This window comes from Eublepharis macularius, chromosome 4, assembly GCF_028583425.1.
Source record: "Eublepharis macularius isolate TG4126 chromosome 4, MPM_Emac_v1.0, whole genome shotgun sequence".
NCBI classification, from domain to species: domain Eukaryota; kingdom Metazoa; phylum Chordata; class Lepidosauria; order Squamata; family Eublepharidae; genus Eublepharis; species Eublepharis macularius.
The window spans coordinates 110983032-110990440 of record NC_072793.1 but is presented as its reverse complement, the minus strand read 5'-3'; the positions used below and the strand labels follow the sequence as shown (position 1 = coordinate 110990440).

At 40.6% G+C, this 7409-nt stretch overlaps 1 pseudogene; it reads right to left on the bottom strand.

The window, feature by feature from the left end:
* Positions 1-485: 485 nt before the first annotated feature.
* Positions 486-694, bottom strand: LOC129327632 (40S ribosomal protein S28-like; annotated as a pseudogene).
* Positions 695-7409: the final 6715 nt, after the last annotated feature.

The window sequence follows — 7409 nt, the reverse complement described above, 5'->3', positions numbered from 1 at the left end:
AGGACAAGCTGGAAGGTGAGGGAGAGGTAGCAGGCTCTGGGCTGGCTGAGTGGGGCCAGGATGCCATGCCCAACGCCCAGCAACAAGGGCAGGCAGGAGAAGGGTGGGAGCAGACTGGAGAGGCAGGATCTCACCAATCCGATGGCTCTATCCAAAGGAGGAGAGGCAAGCTAGAGGTGATGAGAGTTGGCTGCCTAAGAGAGGAGGGTGGAGGATAGGGCTATAAAAAGAGAGGTGGTCTCCACAGGCCAGGGAGGAAGAATCTGGGTGTGACTGGGAGAGAGCTGGCAACCCAGGGGCAAGAGGAGGAATTAGGTGCTGCAATCCCCTCCCTTGCACATTCTTTTTTCGGGGGGGAAGGAACATGAGACAGTTTATTCAACTGCATTCAAAGTTTCAGTGATCCTCAGCTGGAAGGCAACAACACATCACGCTCAAAGATTCAGAGGCCACAAGGGTGGGAGATATGGCAGGAAGGAGATAGATCAGTGCAAGCGGTGAGCCTCCCACTCCAATTCCAGCAGTGTCAGCACAACTCCTTCCTGGATAAGCACTTTCAGTTGTGGATGATGGAGCGATTAGTATCATCCATGAATTCCACTCAGACCTGCATGCATTGGCCTTGGGAGCTGGTCCAGCCAAGCACTTTGATGACCTGGGCCAGCTTGATGGGCTGCGTGCAGCTGGTGTCCATGCACAGCAGAGGTGTCTGAAGCCCTTGCGCATTCTAAGGCCTAGGGATGTCCTCCCTGGGCTACCAGCAGGACAGAAGAGGGTCAGCCAGAGGGCGCTGAGGTCACAGATGCTCACATTACTACATAGGTCATTAAAGGAGAGCAATTAGATGAGTTTATAAACGTTTTTACCCCAAATATAAGCAAGTCATAAGCAAGGAGCCCCTTCTAGGAAGATGCTCCCAATCAATTCAGCGTCTCTTATTTAACGGTTGTCAGATTAATCTCTTAACAGTAGCTAACTCTCCCACTTGGTAAGAGCACACATTCTTGGCTAACTCATTTACTATAGTCAAACATCATACAGGGTTATATATGTTTGAAATGTCTTTTTAAAATATATAAAAACAAGCAGGGGCCCACACCAAAATGCTGTGTATTGCGGAGACAGATGTCTCCACAGTTGTCCAAGGCAGCCTTCCCTGTTAATGCTCCCACTGTGTCCTGTTATGTTGTCCACCTTGCTTGTCAAAGTCCCTTCCCTCCACCCCTGCCTTCCAAACACCTTACTCTTTACCGCTTCTTTCAAAACCTCTTACTCTTTTCCTCGTTGAAATTCCCTTAGGCCTTGTGCCACACCCCAAATATCCTTACTGTTTATCCCTTCCCTCACAAACACTGTGATCCTTTTCCTCTCCCTCACAAACACTCTTCCCATTACCCTTTCCTTCCCAAATACCCTTGCCTTTTCTCCTTCCTCCCTTAGAAACAGGACTTTGAAAAAAATGATATCTGAGTCTATTATTTTCTCTATTGTTCTCCTTAGGTCCATAAAAGTTATGATGAATGCTTCAATAATGTACTTAACGTCTAGCGCATTATTTTATCATGGCATAAGCTGTTTCTTGCTCAGTGCACCATGGGGCTATTTTAAAAACTTCTATTAATGATGTTCAACTTGGACAACCTTATTCCAAATAATAATTATGTTGTTGGAGTGATACATTTACAAGATGGTATTCATATATAGCTTATCTACTACATTCTTTTTATAGCCTTTCACTTCTATTGATTCTATGACATTTTGGCTTTTTGTAGTAGGCATTAAAATGCTAAATCATATGTGAATTAGCTATATAATTAGCTATATGGCACAAATAGTTACGTGTAGAGGTGGGCACAGACTGGCAAATGGTCCAAAATGTAACATACATCGGGCTGGTTTCCATGGACCCCATGGACTTTTCACAGGTCCATTGGTCTGTGGTCCGTTGAAGCCTCCCCACCCTGCTGGTAAACAGAGCTGGGAGCGTTTTAACATTTAAATCCCCCCTTGCACCAGCTGACTGGTAGGCCCACCAGCTGGACTGGTGGGTCTACCTGGTTGGTTCGCAAACCAGCGCTGGACTGTGAAAAGTTCATGGGCTGTGAAACACCATGGACCACGGACCCACAGCCTATGGGTTTTTCCCAGGCCATGCCCACCTCTAGTCATGTGTAAATAGTGATTTTCAAGGCACAGCAGGAATTGTATTGAGGTGACTACAACTAAATCTGTCATCTTAATATCTGGTTTGATTTGGGGAAACAAATTAGCCAAATATTTAATCACATTTACCATTCCAGTTAACATAGAAAATCCATTTCAAGAAGACTGACAGATTTATAGGGATATTACAATGCAGAAAGGGATAAATTTAGCCAATTTCTCCCCTTGAGTACAATGCACTACACTTGATGTAAGGACTTCTCATCCATTTTATCCATGAAATTGCTAAGCTTATCAGCTACTCAGGTTCATTGGATACAGTTTATTACTCATATTTTACTGGTCAATACTATAGAATCAAAGGATTAAAATGGGTTGTACAGGCCATATAGGCTGCTTCCACACATGTTGGATAATCCACTTTCAATACTCTTTAGTGAACATTTGGAACTGCTTTTCCATGTGTGGAACAAAATATCCACTTCCAAAGGATTGCTAAAGTGCATTGAAAGTGCATTATTCAATGTGGGGACTTCTGGTTTGGACTGATGGCGACCTGACGTTGCCCGGGGAGCTGGGCAAACAAGAGCATCTGTTTTAGGCAGGCCAGGTGCATACATTGCCTGCTGTCACCCCTCTCCAGGTAGGAGAGGGTCCAAAACGCTATGGGACCCTGAGAGCTTGTGATCTCGGTGATGGGGGGGGGGTTCTGAATAAAGGATTTCCCCCATCGCCTTGAGGTCCCCTCTGGGAAGAGCGAGCTAAGATCTCTTCAGAGCTCTTTGGAGTCGAGCTACGGCATAAGATCACCAGAAACAAAGCCTCTGTATCGAATTTGACCATCTCTAAATGGAAGAAACAGCACGAACAACCCATGTGAAGCAAGGAAGGTAAAGATTACTATCACGTTTTCCGGACTTAATAGTGGAAGAAAGAGGCAAAAGGAGTGAAATAAAAAGACGGGGCTGCTAGCTGAGCAAAGGAGCAAGGAATTTTTGGGAAAATTGTTGAAATTGGATGGAACTATATAGCGCTAAAGGAGAAAAATAAGTTTTGTTTACACATACCTGTGGTTTTGCAAAAGATAACGGCAGTGAGAAAGGGGAGGGAGCTTGAGAGGAACTAGACTGAGCATCGCGAGATTGTAAAGGATATAGAGAACAGCGAACTTCTTTGCCTAGAGAGGGACCAACTCAAGAAGGAAGTGAGAAGAGCGAAGACTGCGGAAGCAAAACAAAGAAAACATTGCGAGAAGGTGAAATTGAAAGGTCAGCAGGAAGCGGAAGTTAGCCATTTTGAGAAGGGAAAGAAGAGCAAGCAAACAGGATATTATACCATAGAGAAATTGTGCCCGACATTTTGGTAAGGTCAAAGAGATGAATTTGAAATAAGACTTTAAAATTTTAAAATAAGACTTTAAAATAAGAGAAATAGAAGTGGATATCAAAAACGGAGCTAAGAAAGAGAGCTGATACTTGGGGTGGCGCAAAAGCTAGCCCAGGCACAATGAAGAAAGGCGGAAAAGAATGGCAAGCTGCTATAGAAGCATTAGAAAAAAAGTGTTGGATGGCAACAAAGAGTTGGGCCAATCTATACAACGAATGGAGGAAAGCTTCCTAAAAATATAAAAGATCTAATAAAAGCAGAGGTGACAGAGTTGGCTAAGAGTATAGATGATGTAAAAATGGAACTTCAAACAACAAACCAAACAGTGCAGGAGGTGGAGCAGAAGACCTCTAGCTTAAAATTGGAAAATCAAGCATTATAGGAGCGTGTGGCGGTGATGGAATGTAAAATTACAGAAAATCAGCTAAGAATTAGAGGAGTGCCGGAGTCTATGATGCAAAATACGCAAGATCAAATAGTTGCAATATTGGCAGAATTTTTAGAAAAGCAGCTAGAAGAAATTGAAGCTAATTTGGATTTGGTTTATAGAGTAAACTCCAGCTATGCACAGCAGAAGAATTTACCTAGAAATATAATTGTACAACTGACAACTAAAAGAATGAAAGAGGAAATTTTAAGAAGGCATTTTCAAAACCCATTGGAAATGGAGGGAAGCAGAGTCAGAATTATGAAAGAGCTGCCAAGGAAAATTTTGCAAGAGAGAAAAAAATACCGAGAGTTAACTGGAAAATTGAGAGAGAAGGGCATCAGGTATAGGTGGGAAATACCTGAAGGTTTGAGTTTTAATTTCCAATCTGCAAGAGTGATCAAGTCAAAACAGGATATGACGGTGTTTTTGCTTGATAATGAGACTTTCCAGGAATTGTTAAAAAGTAGTAACATGGAGTACAAATTAATATCTTGGAATGTTAACGGACTGAACTCACCTCAAAAACGTAAAGCAATTTTTCATTGGGTAAAGAAGCAAAATTGTAATATAATATGTTTACAAGAAACTCATATTAAAGAACAAGATTGCAAATTTTTAAAAAATAAACAATTAGGGCAAGAATTTTGGGCATCTGCCAAGCAAAAGAAAAGAGGGGTTGCGATATATGTAAAGGAGGAAATGGGCCCTAAATTAATTTTTAAAGATAAAAGATGGGAGATATTTGGCAGTAGAGATTTTTTTGAATTTTAAGAAGACCCTGGTTTTAGGAATTTATGCACCAAATGGAGCTAAAGATGACTTTTACACGGAAATAATTCAAAAATTGGATCAATATTCATATGAGCAAATTATAATGGCTGGGGATTTTAATGGTGTCGTTAACTTGCAGTTAGATAAGAAATCCAAACTACCATATAAAAAGGCAGGGAAGTTACCAAGATCATTTTTTGAATTGGTTGGACAAGAACATTTGGAAGATATTTGGAGAAATTGGAACCCTAAAATAAAAGACTTTACATTTTATTCTGTGAGACACCAGTCTTTTTCAAGAATTGATATGATTTGGGCGACAAAGGAGTTAAGTCTGCTCACAAAGAAAATAGAGATCATGCCGAGGGTGAGCTCGGATCACAATCCAATGATGTGGAAAGTTTCGACAGGATTTAGGAAATTTAGATGGAGACTAAACGAGGATCTCTTACAGAGTCAAGAGAATATTGAAGTCATCCAAAGAGAGAGAAAATATTTTTTTCAACAGAACAGTGGTCAGGAAGTGCCAACACATACGGTATGGGATGCTTATAAAGCTGTGATGAGAGGGATTTTGATCACATTGAACAGCAGGGAAAAGGAAAAAAAGCAAAGCAAATTTCGAGAGATACAGGAAAACATTTCCAAGAAGGAGAAAGACTTACAGAAAAGACCATGGAAGAAAACAATAATTCAAGAAATAAAGATATTACAAGAGCAGCTGAGGGCTTTTGCAAATAAAGAGTTGGAATGGCATTTAAAGTCTTTACAGCAAAAATCTTTTGAAGAGGCCAACAAGCCAGGGAAATATTTAGCCTGGCAACCGAAAAAGAAATGGGAGAAAAGAGCTATTGGGAAGATAATTGAAGAAGGAAAATAAATAATGGAACATCAAGGGATAAAAAGGACATTCTACAAATATTATGCTAAACTATTTCAAAAAAAGATGATAGACACAGAGAAAATAGAAGCATATTTAGAAAAAGTTAAATTGCCAAAGATTTCAAATACAATGAAAGAGACATTAAATGTTCCAATTACAGAGGCAGAAATCCTAGAAGCTGTAGAGTCAACTAAGATAGGGAAAGCACCGGGTCCAGATGGAATCTCAGCAAAATTTTATAAAGTAATGAAAAAAGACCTGGTGCAGACCCTACAAAAGTTGATGAATGAGATTATGAAAAAAGATCTCCCAAAGACTTGGAATGAAGCAAATATCGCGTTGATTCCAAAGGAGTCACAAGATTTAACAAATGTCAAGAATTACAGGCCTATATCTCTACTGAACAATGACTATAAAATTTTTGCAAGAATTATAGCTGAAAGGCTTAAGAGATTTTGAATCGAATTTGTAGGAGAGGAACAGGCCGGATTTTTACCAAATAGACAAATTAGGGATAACTTGAGAGTTGTGTTGGATGCCATTGAATATTATGACAAGCATCCGGAAAAAGAGGTAGGCCTGTTCTTCGCAGATGCAGAGAAAGCCTTTGACAATTTAAATTGGGATTTTATGTTCTTGACAATGGAAAAGATGGATTTGGGGCAAGATTTTATAAAGGCAGCGAAAGCTATATACACTGAGCAAAATGCATCGTTAGTGATTAACAGTGATTTGACAGAAAAATTCAAGGTAAGAAAAGGTACAAGACAAGGATGTCCACTTTCACCTTTACTGTTTGTTATGGTGCTGGAAATACTTTTAAGGCAAATAAGAGAGGATGACAGCATCAAAGGCATAAAACTTAAAGGGTTTTCTTACAAGTTCAGAGCGTTTGCGGACGATGTGATGTTTATAGTGGAAGAACCAATCCAGACATTACCAGTATTATTAGATAAAATCAAAGAATTTGGAGATCTTGCAGGGTTTAGTATAAACAGAACAAAGTCGAAATTGCTCTGTAAAAACATGACAAAAAAGTAATAGGAGGAGCTAATGAACGTTACAAAGGCCCTTTTCGCACTTACGGTTTAAACCGCCATTTATGAGCATTCGCCCCGATCGCAGTGGCTTCGGCATTGCACCTGTTCATTTCACACTGTCCACTGCAATTTCGATTTGGTGTCTGTGCTTCATTTCAAAACCTCGGTGCAATTTTGGGCTTTTGGGGCCTTGCAATTCACGTCACACTTTTTTTAAAAAAATTGAGCAAGCGTAGTAACGTTGCAATGTTGGAACCCTTCCCCCCTTTTTGCTGATTGGGCTGTCCCCTGCCCACCGGAGAGGCAATTGGTGGCAGAGTTCTGGGGGAAAACATATACCACTCTCATTTTTTTTAATCAAGCCAGGAAAGGGTTAAAATGCTGCCGATTAATCTCCTCCCAGGAAGCAGAGGCTTGTTTCCAAAGGGCTGTGCAAAATGCTTGGGTTTTTTCCCCCTCTTTGGCAAAGTCTGAAACATGCCTGGGAGGGAGGGAAAAGCAGCCGTTTAATCCTTTCCTGGCTTTTAAAGCCAGGAAGAAAGTGCAGGAACATTACAACGTTGCAACCCATTCTTGTCTTTAAAAAAAAAAAGAATGTGTGTGCATACCCTAAGGGAGGAAGGAGAAAGCAGCTATTTAACACTTTCCTTGATTTTAAAGCTAGCAGGGAATTAGCAGCAAGCTTAGGAATCATTCCTGGCTTTTGAAAAAAAATAAAACAGCATGCATACCGGGA